Here is an 18,430-nt window from a genome sequence, read left to right on the forward strand (position 1 = left end):
AAGGCGGCATCAATCTGGGCGGCTTTTTCTACGACACACTGGATTAGATGGACGACCAGACAGAACTATGTTTCGCAAGGTCTCTTCTCACGGGATCCATGTAGATGTTCACGGAGGAGACTCTTTCTCGAAATATATCATAATGCGTGAGTACAAAACATGTTCTGTAATTCCTCTATTCACTAACGTCAGAGACATAAACCTACTACCGTGCATAGCAGTTTGTACGAGAGCGTCCTGAAAAGGAATACCTTCGAATTTTTTTATTCTGTCTCAATATCGGTTGAGGTATGACATCACGCACAGTACTCGGTCGACTTTCCTGCTTCGCTGACGCAAGTTGCAACCCTCTGTCGCTTGAGGGCTCCGAATTATAGCGTGTAACATGGCGGTGTGCAATGTAGCTGTGTCAGTGCCTGAGGCACAGTGTGCTGCAATCGAGTTTGTAACCGCAGCCAACTTCTTCCACACTGGGCACCGTCTCGACTAGCATGACAATGCTAGACCACAGACGAGCGCTGCGACATCTGTAACAATCAGACGCGTTCCGTTCACTGCCTTCGAACATCCCCTATCCCGGTTTGGCCCCACATGATTTTCGTCTGTTTCCAAAACTTCTACGACTTCACTTTGATAGCGATACAGCGGTGCAAGCAGTGGTGAAGCTGTGACTCCGTCAGCAAAGTCGAACAGTCTGCAGTGACGATATCGACGGACTGGTCTCTCGTTGGGACAAATGTGTTCGTCGCCAGAGTGACTATATCCAAACATATTATAAAAATGGATGTCGGTATGTATGTACGAGGGTTGTCCGTAAAATAAGGTTCCCATGGCACTACAGTCCTCAAAAGCGCTGTTACGGTGGATCCCGCGATTCTGCAGTGTACCTTGGTTCCCCCACTCCAAATCCCCTCCCTACCGAGCTGCCTGCGAAGCTCAGTCTTGGCCAGGGGAGTGTAAATGCGACCTCCCACTCCTTTTTCCGCCATGATGAATCTCGAGCTGTGACGTCACCTGGCAGCTACTGCAGTTTGTTTACAACGGTGTCTCTCAGTGTTTCTATCGAAGGCGTGCATGCGAGTTCGTGTTACACGTTAGTTTGTGTGTAATTCTTGTCCTGCCGAGTGTTCAGTTGGAAAGGAATTGTTCCGTGAGTCTTGTAGCTTCGTTCTTGGAATTATGTCTACAAATACGTCGTATTGTGCAGTTGCTGAATGTAGTAATAGTGGACGTAAGACTGAAGGCGTAATTTATCATCGTTTTCCAAAAAATGTTGAACTACAGCGTAAGTGGATTGCTCGTTGTAAACGAGAGGACAAAATTAATGTTAATAATGCAAGAGTTTGTTCTGAACATTTTTGTGAAAGCGATTACAAACGAGACTTGCAGAATGAATTGTTAGGTCTACCTACACGGAAACTGCTACAGGATAATGCTGTTCCGTCTCTAAAAATACCAAACTGGCACGGAAATGTATTCGAAGTTCCAGGTCCCAGCACCGCGAATGTTACCGGTAGTGTTCTAACAGAGAGAGAACGTCGCTGTGACACTAGAACAGTAAAAAAAAGAGCTCTCTCAACGTTGAAAACTTTATCTCCCAAGAAAAGTAAGCTGGACAAATCCAGCAACACAGATGTTTTTACTGATCCGCTAATTTCATTTAAAGACCAGGAAATTCAAGCACTGAAGAAAGAATTGGTTAGTTTGAAGATTAAAAATGTTCGACTGGAACAAAGAATTAAGTCCATGAAAGAAGTTATAAAGCAAGCTACATCTGTAAAACCTAATGTGTCTCACACTAAGAAGCACAAATGTGTATGCTCGGATGTGAGAAGTACACTTTCTCAGTGTTTCACACCAGGACAAATTCGTTGTCTGTTAAAGAAGAGGAAGCAAGTAAAGTGGTGCTCAGAGGATATTGCAAATGCTCTCACATTGAGAGCTTTGTCTCCTAAAGCATATGCCTACCTGAGGAGGAAGAATTATCCTTTTCCCTGCAGGTCAACACTCCAGATATGGACAAAACAGTTCAAGTGCCGACAAGGTGTTTTGAAACCAGTTTTGGAGTTAATTAAAAGTAGGTCAGAAATGTTCACATCATTAGAGGCGATTGGTGTCCTAAGCTTCGACGAGATGAGCATTGACGGTCGTGTGACTTATGATTCGTCCGACGATGTAGTACTCGGACCACACAACAATGTCCAAGTTGTCATGGTTCGCAGCTTGTTTTCAAAATGGAAGCAGCCAGTGTATTATGACTTTGATGTTGCAATGTCTAGCGATTTGTTGCAGAATGTCATAAAAGAAGTTGAAACAGCAGGAATCCGTATTGTAGCTGTTACGTGTGACATGGGACCAAAAAATATGAATGTGTGGAAGCAACTTGGTGTGTCTACATCCAAGACATTCTTTTCAAACCCTGTTGATCACAGCAGAAAAGTTTGGGTTATTTTTGATGTTCCACATTTGCTTAAGTTATTAAGAAATCATTTTCTTGATGACGGAATCACTTTGCCTGATGGTACTGTGATTACAAAAATGGTTATAGAAGATCTTCTTCGACATCAGAAAGGCGACCTTTCGATCAATCACCACATATCGGAGGTTCATCTCAACGTTAGTGGGCGTGATCGTCAGAATGTCTGAAGGGCTGCACAGATATTTTCACGTCGCACTGCCCAAGCTGTGAGATACGTTCTGCAGAAAAATCGCGAAGGAAGCTTCATTGAGCTCGTGAACGATGTTTTCGATGTGCTGAATTCGAGATACCCTCAAGATGAGAAAGCTCCCCTTAGAAGTGGTTACGGGTTTCATATCAGAAGTCAGGAAAACACTCTAAAAAGATTTCTTGAAATGTGCTCTAGTATGCGAGTAGGAAAAAGAAACAGTCTTCTCCCATTTCAGAAGGGATTCATTGTATCAATAAATTCACTTTTTGGATTGTACAATGATATGAAAAATTCCGGAGCTACTTATATATTGACAGCCAGACTTAATCAAGATTGTCTGGAAAATTTCTTTTCCAGAATCCGTGGCCTTGGTGTCTTCTACAACAACCCCACTCCTTTTGAGGTGAAAAACAGAATTCGTTTATTGATACTGACTGGAAGTGCAAGTGAAATACCTTTGTCTTCAGGTGCTTCGACTTCAGAGGACAGAAATGAGAATTCTGTTTCTGAAAACTACCCGACACCAGCTGATGAAACTGAGGAAGATTTTGCACGTTTTCTCTCGAGTGAATTATGTATAAGAGTAACTGATAAATCATTTGACGTCGCTACAGATGACGAAAACTTGCTCTTACATTTCGAGCTCAGTGATTCAGTGTGTACCAGTGAAGACGTGAATGAGGATGCTCTAAAATATCTAGCAGGATATATAGCATTCAAGTGCAAAAACGTTGACAGTTCTTTGGGAAATACAGCAGGGCAGTGTGTTGTTGATACAGAACTAAGTCTGAAGCAAGACTGGATTACCATTATTTCAAAAGGGGGCCTCATTTCTCCCTCTACTGACTGGTTTGCTAAAATACGTGAGTTAGAAATTATATTTGCTGCTTTTCATGGATCAAATATTTCTCATTGTAATAGAGTGATGGCAACCTTAGCAGGTCATGTAAGTGCGAAATTTCCCGAACTTAATAGCAAAATAGTTGAGTTATATGTCAGAACAAGAACTTTTATACGGATTAGACATTTAAACAAAAGAGCCAAAATTGATGCAATGAAACGGAATTCGGCAAGGAAGAATCGGCTCTGGTCAGCGTCGCCTTCAGCATCTTCGACGTAGCTTCTGCATCAGCTTTGTAAGGTAAGTTCGACGATTACTATCTTTTTATTTACAAAAACATGTGTAAAATCGGCAGTACCCAACTGTAAAACATTTACCATAGTCAGATGCCTAAAACACGAGCATGAATGCGGATGCGAACATCGGCCACTAGTTTTGCGTGGCGATATATCATCATTGCTACTAATATTTAACGCGTTTCTTTCGGAAACCTTGTGTATAATATTAACATGAAGTGTGTTCAACCCTGTGAGCGCGAAACTTTACGTTATATGAGAAGAGAAGAGACGTGAAAACAGTTATTTTGCAATCACTCATATTCTACAAACGGAGACTGCTGCCGTCTGGCTGCCAGGTGACGTAACAAGTCGCTGACCAATGACAGCGCACTAAGCCAATCTGGCATACCTTTTTTATTCTATGTTCCTTGGTCTTGGCTTGGCAGCCGTATGTGATGGATCTCCCCCTCGATTCGCTCCCCACTTGTGAGCTGCGCTCGGTGATCCGTTTCCTGTCTGCAAAAAACGTTGCGCCGGGACAAATCCACACCCAGCTATGGAGACAAATGTATGAGCATACAACACGTGCGCAGATGGTGCAGAGAGTTCAAGAACGGGCGCACTGACGTACGTGATGGGGAGCGTTCCGGACGGCCAACTGTTTCTGTCGAAACAACCGCAAAAGTGGAGGCAGCGGTGCTCTCAGATCGAAGAGTGACGGTTCGTGAGCTCTCCGAAATGATCCCTGATGTCAGCAAAACCGCTGTTGACAAGATTTTGACGGAGCATCTAAGGTATGCAAAGGTTTGCGCGAGGTGGGTGCCAAGAATTTTGACCGAAGACCACAAATGTCAACGCGTTGAAGCGGCCCAAGAAGATCTACAAGGTCGCGGAGCTCATGGTGAGGAATACCTCGACTCCATCGTCACTGGAGACGAGAGACTTAGGTGCACTACCGCACACCCGAAACCAAAGAACAGTCCAAACAATGGAAGCACCCAGAGTCGCCGAGATCGCGAAAATTCAAACAAAGGCATAAGTGTCGGCAAAGTGATGGCCAGTGATTTGGGACAGGAAGGGGGTATTGTTGTGCGAGTTCTCGCCCACCGGTACAAAAATCAACGCTGCCGGGTACTGCGAGACACTTCAAAAATTGCGCCGTGCAATTAAAAACAAGAGGAGGAGTATGCTAACCAAGGGGGTGCGTTTGCCTCAGCATAACGCTCACACCTCTAAAGCCACCAACGAGCTCATCGCAAAATTTGGGTGGGGTATTGTGAGACACCCACCCTACAGCCTGGACTTAGCCCCAAGTGACTACCATCTCTTCCCTGACTTGAAGAAACACCTGGGTGGAACGCATTACGGCGACAGAGAAGAGCTGGAAGAAGCGCTTCTCAGGTATCTGCGCGGCTTGGCAGCAGACTTTTTTGACTGAGGCATTCAAAAGCTCGTACACCGCATGCAAAAATGTATTGACCTCAGTGGCGACTATGTATAAAAATAGGTTAAAGTCTGAACTTTCCAAAAATGTACGCATTCATGAAATAAACATGTTTTACACTGTGGAAAAAAAAAATTGGAAACTTTATTTTACGGACGCCCCTCGTATATGTGTATAAACATTCCACATCTCCTCCTAAACCAATGGACTGATTTCAACCAAACTTGGTATACACACATCTATTACCATCTGGAAGGAATCAGTGTCGGGGTAAAAATCACCTACTTATAAAAAGGGGTGGAAGTGGAAATGCAGTGTAGCGCACGAGGAGTGAATCCCACACTTTAGTCATTCAGAATTTGAGAATAAGAGTACTTACAGACTTGCAACAAACTTAACACATAGTTTCAAATCTTTAGGAAACCTTTTCTCGCTTTCGACCCCTACAAAATAATGAGTGGAAAACATTTTATCGCTTACTACATTTTCGCTGTACATGCAGTAAAACTGCCGCATGAAACACGCCGTTTTAATTTATTACTTCTTTACCACTAACTCGATCCGCAACACATTTCGCAGAAGTACCGGCATATACCACTGGATGTACCTGCAAAATCACATCATTCTACAGCACACTGTTTACGAGATACGTCATACTCACTGAGCTGTGTAAATATGAAACTGCAGGGCGAAATTCGCTAGACATACAGGTGAAATAAGTGTACAAATATGTGTGAAATACTTTAAATACACGCAAAATATATTTGACATGTGCATTCGCGGGCAATGCCAAGGGTGAAAAGTTTATCATAAATCTCTGGAACGATTTCAGCCACTTTTGGTTCACATGTTAGTTCCGATCTGGAATGAAGTACTGTGGGTGATAAGAACCAACAACCTGCTACTGGAGTGAGAGTGATAAGATGGAGAGAGAATAGGGGAGGAGCAGATGACAGACGGTGAAGGGTAAGGAGGAGATGGACACAGTTAGAGGGGAAGGAGGTGGACAGAGAATGGGGGAGGGGGATGCAAACAGAGAGATGAAGAGATGGGTGGAGAAAGGAAAAAGGAGGAGATGGACAGAGAAAGGGGAGAGCAGGAGATGGACGGAAAAAGGAGAGAGGAGGAGAAGAACAAGGAGAGGAGGGAGGAGGAGACTGAAAGAGAGCAGTGAAGGAGGATACGGACAGAGAGAGGGAGAAGGAGCAGATGGACTAATAGAAGACTGGAAGAAATACATAGCCTGGCAATGCTGAGTACTTGTGTAGTTGAGAAAGAAATGCGTAGACGTGATGCATAGAGGTGTAGAATGTTAATAAAGTTTGTTTAATTTAAAAAGCCTTACAAATTTTCACACAAATAATTCGGAGGCATTACTTTTCCTCACGACCTCGTAGAATACACAGTGGAGAAGCGTAGGGCTTTATCTGAAGGAGACACCAGATCTGCACCTAGGTGGTGTACCTTAGCTGCTTGAAGTTAGTGTGAGCCCTGGTGTTGTTGGCAGCACGACCAGTGGCTTCCCCGATAGACCTGCTGGCCTGCAATGGCTCTGGCAGGCGCGCTGCGCCCGCGCTCGGCCCCCGCGGCTGCCTCACCTCTCGCACTCTCCGCTCGCAGGAGCTGTGGCGTAGACGCGGTGGCGAAACGCGCCGGCGGCGGCCTCGAACGGCGATTTATCTGCGGCGGCTCCCGCAGGCGAGGCCGCGGCTTTCGTTCCCCCTTGCCCTGCCCTGTCCTGCCCTGTCGTGCCGTCACGGCGTGTCCGCACTGGACGCTGCTGCAGCTGCTGCTGCCGTCACACGGAATAAAGTTCATTTCTATTACCACTTAAGATAAAACACTCTGAGGTGAGGGGTTGATCTGTTATTCTACGCAAGGGATTAATCTGAGATGTACCCTTTATCCTGTGGCTCCTGCAAGATGCAATTTCCACCCCCACACTACTACAGAAGTCAGACAGACGCTCCTAACGTTCTAAAGAGAAATGCCTGAAAAACTTTCAGCAATAAATATCTCCTGGAGTCGTCCGCTGTAAGGAAATGACACAAAAATTCACAAAATTTCTTACGTAACTAGTGGGATACCTGGGTACTGGAGTGTAAGAAAAACATGAAACTAAAGAAAGTTATTATTTATTTTGCAAAAATTCTGAGAAATCACAATGGCACTTTTAGTTATGAATTGAACAAGTTATATCCTGGTTCTTTTCGGAATGTGAAGTTACCTCTCAAGGATAGGATTCGCTAATGAAATTCCTATACAAAGTTTAAGATGGTTGCCGGTCGAAGTGGCCGTGCGGTTAAAGGCGCTGCAGTCTGGAACCGCAAGACCGCTACGGTCGCAGGTTCGAATCCTGCCTCGGGCATGGATGTTTGTGATGTCCTTAGGTTAGTTAGGTTTAACTAGTTCTAAGTTCTAGGGGACTAATGACCTCAGCAGTTGAGTCCCATAGTGCTCAGAGCCATTTGAGCCATTTAAGATGGTTGTTGACTTGGCAGAATGGCTGAGAGGCGCGCCTACTCAACTCGAATAATTATCCTTTAGAATGTTGCTAGGTAGAGTCGAGCCTATCGCGTGTGAAATGCAGTGAAGTGTACTGTTGTGGAGAAAGTATGGGGTACGCAATAGTTGTAGCGCACAATACCGTAAGCTGCGATGACTGCTGTCTGCGCCACTCGCTGCTGACAAATAAGATAACTCTCGTTCTATGTGGATTGACTTTCGCCAATCAAACTCTCCCTATGCCTTGATGAAGTCAAGGATTCCTATTAGCCCCTAGTCTAACTATTGGCGTGGTACACTGGTCAGATAACCAGTCCACCGCGATGCCACTCAAAATTCGCTCGCAGGCGTTTAACTGTAACTCTGTCTGTTCACACCGCACAATAAGTGTGTCGGCCAACACAGTGAACAATGGTTAATCGTAAGGACTCAATATAGAGTAGCACTTTTATTTGCTCTTGACAGATGTGCTCTCCCAGTGAAGTACTGAGGAGAGACTTGTTCCTCGCTCCAAGAGTGACAACGGAACGGCGCCTCTCCATGCCAGACGAGAAGGGGTATATCTTTCGGTCTCTTCCATTATTCCTTCAGCTCGAGGCGTCAGAAATATCGTCTGTGGATCAGCATTGCTCTTCTAAAACGGGAGAATGACGTTTCGTTTAAGGTGACCAATCCGGAAACCTGTAGCATTGGCGTTTGGCGTTTGCTGTCTTCCTGTGAAAATCTCTGAAACTGCGTGGTATGTGTAAAGAATGTGTAGGCTGGCTGCTCCCACACAGTGTAGCGGAATTTGCTTTTAAGCCGAACACGGGGTTGTTCCCCCCTTTCACTCAGGCCCACGCTGTCTGCTACACGGGCGGTCACTGGCCGACATAGGCTGGTCGTCCTCTGAAGGGACTGGCGTCCCGTTGTGCAGTATCTCTCTCAAACTAAAAGCTTCTGTGACCATCGTGTCTGGAATGTATGAGTGTACGCCAGCCTCGAGTATTTCAACTACGGTGCGCTTACTTGTTAATTGCATATCGTTTGCATGAATTCATACAACATTGACTTTATCTTATCGAGTTTGGGTTTGAATGAAGCGTCTTGATGTACGGAATATGATTGTGAGGGCAGAATATGTAAGCAATGAAGGTCAGGAGACCACAACGTCTTACAACACTGCTAATCAAGTGCCACACGCAATTACATAATAAGCTGAGGTATCTTCGACATTTCAAATCACTTCCTCACAAGAACGGCCTTTCTCCAACGCCACAGAATGCAACTTATTAAAACAAAAATCTTTTTAATATAACACCATTTTAAAACGGACTAAAAACTATAAAACAATTTCTCCTAGCCCCATACAGATTCCCAACCCCATACAGATAATCCTGCAAAATTTGTGCTTCTGAATTTTTAATAGTTATGAAAGCATTTGTGGAGTTTAAAACGAAAAGCGTGGGGCGCACGCAATAGATAACAGCAAAGAGGTGAGCTATTCATGCATCAGACATGTACTGTACGCGCCCCACGTTTTTCGTTTTAAATTCTGCAAGTATTTTCACACCTATTACAAATTCGCAGCCATAAATTTTCAGGACTACCTGTATGGGGTAAAGAATCTGTATGGGGCCAGGAGAAATTATTTTATACTTTTTAGTCCGCTTTAAAAACGTGTCTGTGCTTTGTAGTCTTGTGTGTATCAAATTTTTCAGTCAATTTCAAACATTCGTACCATAACAGAGACAGGTGGTAAAACTGACGTGTTTTCCAGATTTATTAAGATTCACAACATAAATGTTTACACAAATTGTCTTATACCTGAACTATTAAGAAATCCTTTTAAAATCTGTTAGATAAAATTGACGTTAAAAACATTACCAAGTGAGGTAAAAACATAAAATTAGAAAACAAACAACACTCTCAAGTAATAATAAATTTTGTTCTCAACCTGGTGAACTGCCAAGTGTAGTCATATGGAGAGGAAGGCTGTTACGCGTGTTGGTCCCTCATGGATCGGGACGTCTTCTACTTCACCGCAGGTTGTCTTCAAAAAGCGACTTACTACTTAATCCGTTTCCTCAGTCTTTGCGCTCTACTGTACCGATGGAATCAAACTTGGTTAAACAATTAGGTGCGGTCAATAGCGAAAATGAAGTCTTTCGAGCAATTTTAAGAGACTGTGAATCCACAGAAAATACAATTGTGTAAAATAATTAGTTATCGGAGCTGTAACGTTGAGCTTTTGTAGCTATAATATGATTCACTGTGAGTTAAATCATGCATTGGAGAGCTAAGATCTACTCGTGCATACTACATCACGGTTAGGAGCCATTATTTCATGCCAAATTTAAGGGTAGTGTTAGCTTGGTTCCTTTGTTTAGCAAAGAACGGTCGCGGCTTTTGAATATCTCAGCAAATGAATCTTTTAAGTTCACTGAATGTCTTTTCCTTAGGGTCGCGGTCAGTCTCCTGCGGTTGCAGCAGGGACTGTTACAGTTCTATCACCATACAAAGAGACGTAATAAGCTCCACCATCACCACTTATAATGTCAAATATCAGCAGAAGATATGTTCAAATATAGTAATTATTACAAAATCGAGTTTTAACTTTTAAGAGAAACTCAAAGCAATTAATCATTATTTTCACTTTTAAGCCACATGCATTTTATACCCTTTTAAAATTTCTTAAGCCTCTTTTATATATTTTAATGGTTTATACTCCTGAGAATTGCTCTATCGCAATACTGATTCTCTTCTGCAACATTTCTCACGAGATTTCTGTTCCGAACAAAGTACGGAAGCCCATATTCCCTAAGAATAGTCGCCGGCCTCTGTGCAGTTCTAGACCCTTCAGTCCGGAACCGCGTTGCCGCTACGGTCGCAGGTTCGAATCCTGCCTCGGGCGTGGATGTGTGTGGTGTCCTTAGGTTAGTTAGGTTTAAGTAGTTCTAAGTCTAGGGGACTGATGACCTCAGATGTTAAATGCCACAGTGATTAGAGCCATTTGAACCTAATACTAGTCCCGTGACGGTGCAGCCCTTCATTTGGTGATGGCCACTCAGTCGGGCTGTGTGTAGGATTTAATTCTGTGACCGGGTTTCATTTGGCCTCCAGAGACGTCCGTGTCTCTAGTGACGTGAGCGTAAGATTTCCGCTCTCTGCTAGTGATGTATTCTTCTGTCAGTTATCTAGTTTCATCAGTTTTCGTGTCAATTGGAAACTGGTGTGGCATTTGTCTAGGCCTAAAAATCAGACTCACATAGTCCTGTGCTTCTGATGTGAAAATATGAAAGGAAAAGACCTATCGTTATTTAATGCAGGATGACGCTTGCTCGAATACCACCAGCGAGTCTGTGACAGTATTACCAGGTACTTTTCATGATAGGAACTATCCTACATAACTGTAGAGTATTTTCAGAACTCTTCAGTCAATTTTTCTGCGAGTTCACATTCTCAGATAGTTGCAACCATGCTTCATAAAAAAAGAAAAAGCAGCCCTGATCGCCAGCGTCGAGCAATAGTGTCTGAATTAGATATTCACTACATTTACTTTGCCGGTTTTAGTCTGAGCCTCTGCACAGCTCTCTGAGAAGACGCTACTGACGTGCCAGTCTGAAGTGCTAAAACCGATACGCCGCCTGCTGATGTTCGGGCCGTAACGTAGGCGGTGATCGGAGCCTGCAGTTTGTCAAACGAGGAAAACTTACTTTTAACAGGTAAGTATCACAAAAGGCAATTATAGCCATAATACAGAAAGAGACGCTTTACGTGTTGATAAATATCTAGACAAAGTGTAATGAAGACTTAACATTGTAGAGCTCAATTATGTGACTGTTTACTCATATACACTCCTGGAAATTGAAATAAGAACACCGTGAATTCATTGTCCCAGGAAGGGGAAACTTTATTGACACATTCCTGGGGTCAGATACATCACATGATCACACTGACAGAACCACAGGCACATAGACACAGGCAACAGAGCATGCACAATGTCGGCACTAGTACAGTGTATATCCACCTTTCGCAGCAATGCAGGCTGCTATTCTCCCATGGAGACGATCGTAGAGATGCTGGATGTAGTCCTGTGGAACGGCTTGCCATGCCATTTCCACCTGGCGCCTCAGTTGGACCAGCGTTCGTGCTGGACGTGCAGACCGCGTGAGACGACGCTTCATCCAGTCCCAAACATGCTCAATGGGGGACAGATCCGGAGATCTTGCTGGCCAGGGTAGTTGACTTACACCTTCTAGAGCACGTTGGGTGGCACGGGATACATGCGGACGTGCATTGTCCTGTTGGAACAGCAAGTTCCCTTGCCGGTCTAGGAATGGTAGAACAATGGGTTCGATGACGGTTTGGATGTACCGTGCACTATTCAGTGTCCCCTCGACGATCACCAGTGGTGTACGGCCAGTGTAGGAGATCGCTCCCTACACCATGATGCCAGGTGTTGGCCCTGTGTGCCTCGGTCGTATGCAGTCCTGATTGTGGCGCTCACTTGCACGGCGCCAAACACGCATACGACCATCATTGGCACCAAGGCAGAAGCGACTCTCATCGCTGAAGACGACACGTCTCCATTCGTCCCTCCATTCACGCCTGTCGCGACACCACTGGAGGCGGGCTGCACGATGTTGGGGCGTGAGCGGAAGACGGCCTAACGGTGTGCGGGACCGTAGCCCAGCTTCATGGAGACGGTTGCGAATGGTCCTCGCCGATACCCCAGGAGCAACAGTGTCCCTAATTTGCTGGGAAGTGGCGGTGCGGTCCCCTACGGCACTGCGTAGGATCCTACGGTCTTGGCGTGCATCCGTGCGTCGCTGCGGTCCGGTCCCAGGTCGACGGGCATGTGCACCTTCCGCCGACCACTGGCGACAACATCGATGTACTGTGGAGACCTCACGCCCCACGTGTTGAGCAATTCGGCGGTACGACCACCCGGCCTCCCGCATGCCCACTATACGCCCTCGCTCAAAGTCCGTCAACTGCACATACGGTTCACGTCCACGCTGTCGCGGCATGCTACCAGTGTTAAAGACTGCGATGGAGCTCCGTATGCCACGGCAAACTGGCTGACACTGACGGCGGCGGTGCACAAATGCTGCGCAGCTAGCGCCATTCGACGGCCAACACCGCGGTTCCTGGTGTGTCCGCTGTGCCGTGCGTGTGCTCATTGCTTGTACAGCCCTCTCGCAGTGTCCGGAGCAAGTATGGTGGGTCTGACACACCGGTGTCAATGTGTTCTTTTTTCCATTTCCAGGAGTGTATTTATGAGACAGTCTTGGATAAATTCAGTAGTGGTGGAGTGTGTTGCCTGTCAGTCCGTTGAATGTACACACATTTCAAACATTTTTCGTCGACAGATAAGATTTGTGTATAATAGTCTGAGTCATTTCTTTCATACTTTTCAGTTTACCAAACAGTTGCACTTATTTTACATTACTCATGAAATTCCTATGACATGGTTGATTAAAAACATCGTACCAGAAAGGAAAAGTGGAAGAATTTGGTTTTTAAAAGTATTTCAGTGTATAATACATCGCCTGTTTGCTGCATGCCGTAGCTCCAAATTCTAATTTTTCGGGACACTTTCAAACTGACGTATTACGATGCCATTTCTCAGTTTTAATGTAGCATAATTTATTCAAAGAGAGACTTGTCAATACGAAAAAGTTCAGTAAAAAAACTGAAAAAATCCCAGTGGTGGGTACTCAGCTCTTGTCAGAAAAATGGAAATAAAATAGTGCCAGAAAATAAAATACTTCCATCTTAGATCCGACACTTGTCGCAAGAAAGCAAAATGTCCGTCAGGTTATCTCTTCAAAGCGTCAAGACAAGTTGATGCCAGATATCGAATGCAAAATGTTACGATGCCCATGTTAGACGTGTGCAAAATTCATGGCACTTTTGAACGGGCTCTGTTGTCGGGCTGGGCTAGCACTTCGATGGGTGAGCATCCGGTCTGCCGAGCGCTGTTGGCGAGTGGGGTGCACTCAGCCCTTGCGAGGCAAATTGAGGAGCTACTTGATTGACAAGCAGCGGCTCCGGTCTCGGAAACTGACGTACGGCCTGGAGATCGGTGTGCTAACTACATGCCCCTCCATATCCGCATCCAGTGACGCCTGTGGGCTGAGGATGACACGGCGGCCGGTCGGCACTGTTGGGCCTTCATGGCCTGTTCGGGAGGAGTTTAGTTTTAGTTTAGACAAGTAAAATTCTTATTGTGGTAAAGAGAGCGAAGGATAACATATGTAAGAAATACTGAGATGTTGTCTATTAATGGCGCAATTTAGCATAAATATTATAAATGCGGAATGATCTATTCTCACATTAAACAAGAAATTGAACCTTCCATAAATAATGGACATAGATAACAGACACAGGATTACAGTTAGAAGTAAATTTATTATAACAGACTTGACTACTGCATTAACAAGTAGAGTATTTGATATAACAAGTAACTGAAGAATATCACTTCATTTCAGTCGACGTTCAACCAAATAATCTCTTCGGGCTATTAAAAGAAAGAACAGGAAGAAATGAAAATTAAAGCTATAATGGAGAATGATTATTAAGAGTAACAGAGACGAAAAATTTCAAAGTGATGTTTTAATTCACGGATTCGATTCCACAGTTATTAAAATTCCGAACAATTATCCACTGACTTGAAATAATACCAGCTTCGGTAAGTGCAGAATTGCTACCAGATTCGGTAAGTGCGACAAGAGTAATACACTCGCAATTGTGAATGAGCTATATTTCTCCGATTCTGGAAATATCAACTTCGCTATGTAGCTGACGGACAATCTCACATGCTTTTGATTTATTTTTAGATATTTCAGTATTTGAGAATTGACTTACAGAAAAAGCTACAAAGTCAACAGCAACGTCACGTACCAGGATGACAGATAGCGGTGTTAATTATTCTTAGTACAGCGAGTACTACGTTCTTATAGACCATAAATGACGGAACGATTGTCGCATTTACGTTTTGTTATTTGATATTTTAAATCAACAAAATTTTGCAGAAAAAAATGTTTAGGCCCTATAAAGTGATCGGCACGTACGACATTCAAAACGGACGTCGCTGATACGTTAGTTTAGGAGTCTGTGTGTGCTGGATATAGATACAAGGTGCGTCTGAAAAGTTCGGTGAACGGCCTCAGGAAATAAAAGAAACAAGAATTAGAAACAAAATACTTTTATTGGCCTTCAAAGTAATCACTGTTAACTGTAACACACTTCTGCCATTGGTTGTAAAGTCGTTGGAAACTGAAGCAAACGCTTTTTACGGAATCACTAGAAGCGTCGTGGTAACGCGTTGCTGGATATCCACATCATCGAAGGTAACGAAACTTGGTGCTGCCACTACGACCCAAAGACCAAACGTCAGTCAATCGCAAGGTGCTCATCATCTTCCCCGCCTCCCTCCGGTAGAAATTTGTGATGCTTCAAGCCGTTGCTGTGGAAAAAGGTGATCAACGTCATCTTAAACTTGGATTTTGTCAGACGACGTTTTTGGGGAGGCAACGTGCTGATAGCACCAGATCTCATTTTTCTGTAAGGATGCGGATATCCAGTAAAGCGTGACGTTGGAGCGATTCCAGAAGACGCGTTTACTGACCGATTGCAGTAGCCTTAAAACCGACGTCAGAAGTTCGTTGCAGTTGAAGTTAATCACTGTGAAGGCCAATAAAGCTACTTCGTTTGTAACTCTTGTTCTCTTTATTTTCTGAGACTATTCACCGAACTTTTCAGACGCTTCTTGTATTCCTGTCCCACGCTCAGGCTAGCATCTGCTAATGTCGGATAAGTGCTGCAGTCGACGCGTTCCCAGTTTCCCTCCAGAGGGCGCGTTAGGCGCTGGCTTTGTAGCGTGTGAATGAGTACAAAGCCCTATTCTAAGCAATATTTATAGTGGCTTTCTTGGATGGCGCAGATGTGTTTTGTGTCTGCCACTACAAAATAAGTTTTAGGTTATCACTCACAAAGTTGTCGCACTGATGGGAATGAAATACCTAGCCGACCAGTTATCCATCGTCGTTTCTTGACGTTTCTCGAGCGAAACGTCCCAGCAGGCCTTCGACACACTTCCTGTGTTCTGAACGGGAGTCTGCAAATTACATGCTACAACTAGCATTAAGGTAGCGCTGACGGTCATGGAAGCTAAATTATTGAAATTATCGATTGCAACGCGACCGACATGGGGGGGGGGGGGGGGGGGGGGGAAAGTGCACATAAGAACGGAGAGTTAAGCGCCCAGATGAAGCGTGGCCGTCTTGAATGGCAGTCAATAATGGGTGCACGACGCGCAGAGAGGCGGTAATAATGCACCCGCATCCGTGATCTGCAGCTCACATGAAAGTCTAATGAGAATGCAGACTCCACAGATTTGAGAAGAGTTCTTTTCCATTTCTATAGAGAACAGCGAGCTGTAGCAACCTAGCTGATTCTCCGAAGCCGTCAGTACTTGCGGCTTAGGAAGGCATTTATAACACCGCACGCTCGATGATTCTCCAATAACGATGGGAATTGTAGTGTCCATTTAATTCCCAGGCAGTTGCTACTTAATTGTTACATCTCACTTCTCTCTGCTCGTGTTCTTCTATTACCGACTGCATTGGCCCCTGTGTACTAGCTACGTTCACGACTCTAACAACAGTTGTTTTACAAGTACGCAAATAATAAAAAAACAACACACTTATAGCTATTGTGAGCAAAAGCTCCACTGACAGCGACGTACTACTATTTAATGAATTTTCCCCTCAGAGACACCTTCTCATTACTAATTTTAGGGCGAAGTCTGACCACTGTTTTTAAAATTCTTCACCCACTTCCACGTCACTGCAACTATACAACGCAAGAAAATAGATAAAAAAATTTTGTTTGCAGATAAAAAATGGCTGTTTTCAAAATACGTCTCTGGAACCAGCGAGCACGTCAGAGCAATTTAAAGCGGAGAGATTAATTTTGTCGTGTAGAAGGAATTGGAAAATTCTCTGCCACTCATCAACCAGAACTTCTGAACGTAATTCTCTTCTAAATATTTCTGCAAGAAACTCTAAGGAAGATAGTAAGTACCACGAATAGGAAACTGTATTTCATTTGTGTTTTCTTTCCTCTTTCAGTTTAAAAATTCCTGGAAAATAGTCAAAAAAATGCCTCATTCATATTGCACTTGAATCCACAAGCTTATGAAAATACTGTTGTTACCTCTGTGACATTACAGCCTTTATCACTGCGATTTTTAACATGTAAAAGTTTTTTTTTCTGTATTCGCGTCAGTATGTGCGAACTTTTAACATATACCAATGAATGTTGTAACCAGATATCTTTGCCGCGCTCCTGAAAAGCGCAGAATATCACGATAGCTATAAACTGTTATACGCTGCTATCGATCAGTAAAAAAACGATGCACCTATGTTTCAAAATAACAATTGCCAATTTTTACTTCTGCAGGGAGCCGCGCCGCTCTCTAGCTGTTCTTCTGTGAATGTGTTGCGAGTCGGACGCAAAAGTATTGTGCTCCATACTGATATAATCATTTTTTTGTAAATTTAAGAGTTTAAGTGATTAAAAATATATGTAGCCACAAACAAGTGAGAATGTGTATCATGAAAATTCGCTCCACCGCCACATTGGGTGGCCATGTTAATGTAAGTTTCCGTTTCATAATATAATACTTGAAGCCTTGAAGTTTATTTAATTTCAAAGAAAATCTCTGAACCTTATTTTCATTAGTTATACTTGTGATAATCTTTTCTGTTTAAAAGATTTATGCAGCTTATGATCCAGCGTGTGTTCTGTCGGAACAGGAGGCTGTCGTGACGACATCGTTATAGTATTTATTCCAAGTTCTTTCAGTTCCGTTTATATGTTCGTACAAATCCAATTAGTTGGTCCCTTAGGTTTCTTTCATGTAACTTCTGTCTGTTTTCTCCGCGCGATCTTCCTCCGAAAAAAAAAAATTTCTGTTCATTTTTTAGTAATTTTGGATATCGCGAATGAGAAAAGACAGCCGCCTCCTGCTCCGAACGGAACACCACGACTTTTCTAACGTCGGAGAGTACCGCACGAATTTTCCGCTAAAAGGTAATAGAATTTCTTAAAGCTGGATCAATTACACATGTTGCTGCTGTTCTCCGACAAATCTGGTGTGATTAATAGTAATTTATTCTGTCACGACAACGACAAAAAGAACCAATTTTATTTTTACCAAAGCAACAAAGCTTTCAATTAAAAAAAAAAAAAAAAAAAAAAAAAAAAAAAAAAAAAAAAAAAAAGGTCATACCAGATCTGGCGCCCGAACAGGGACTTGACTAATATATTGAAAGTGTCATGGTACTAATATATGATTGTCTTATTTCATGTATCGCTCTTTGGAACCCAATGCTGCATAAAATTACGGATGAGCAATAAATATACGCAATATTGAAGGACGCGGTATTTACACAAATATCTTGGGATTTAATAAGACGCAGATTTGCAGTTTTGAAGACAACGCCGAGTGAGTACCAAATTTTCGTTTGCCATAGTTCTGTCTAAAGAGTAGCTCATTTGACCTTCAAATTCGACCTCACTGTATCCTTTCTGTAGCTTAACGTAAAAAAAAAAAATTTTTTTTTCTATGTAAATATTTGAACATTTTCTGTAACCTTTTGCTTGACTATTTGTTTTATACTGTAGTTAGTATTCTCGTGTA

This window comes from Schistocerca americana, chromosome 1, assembly GCF_021461395.2.
Source record: "Schistocerca americana isolate TAMUIC-IGC-003095 chromosome 1, iqSchAmer2.1, whole genome shotgun sequence".
In the NCBI taxonomy this organism is placed as follows: domain Eukaryota; kingdom Metazoa; phylum Arthropoda; class Insecta; order Orthoptera; family Acrididae; genus Schistocerca; species Schistocerca americana.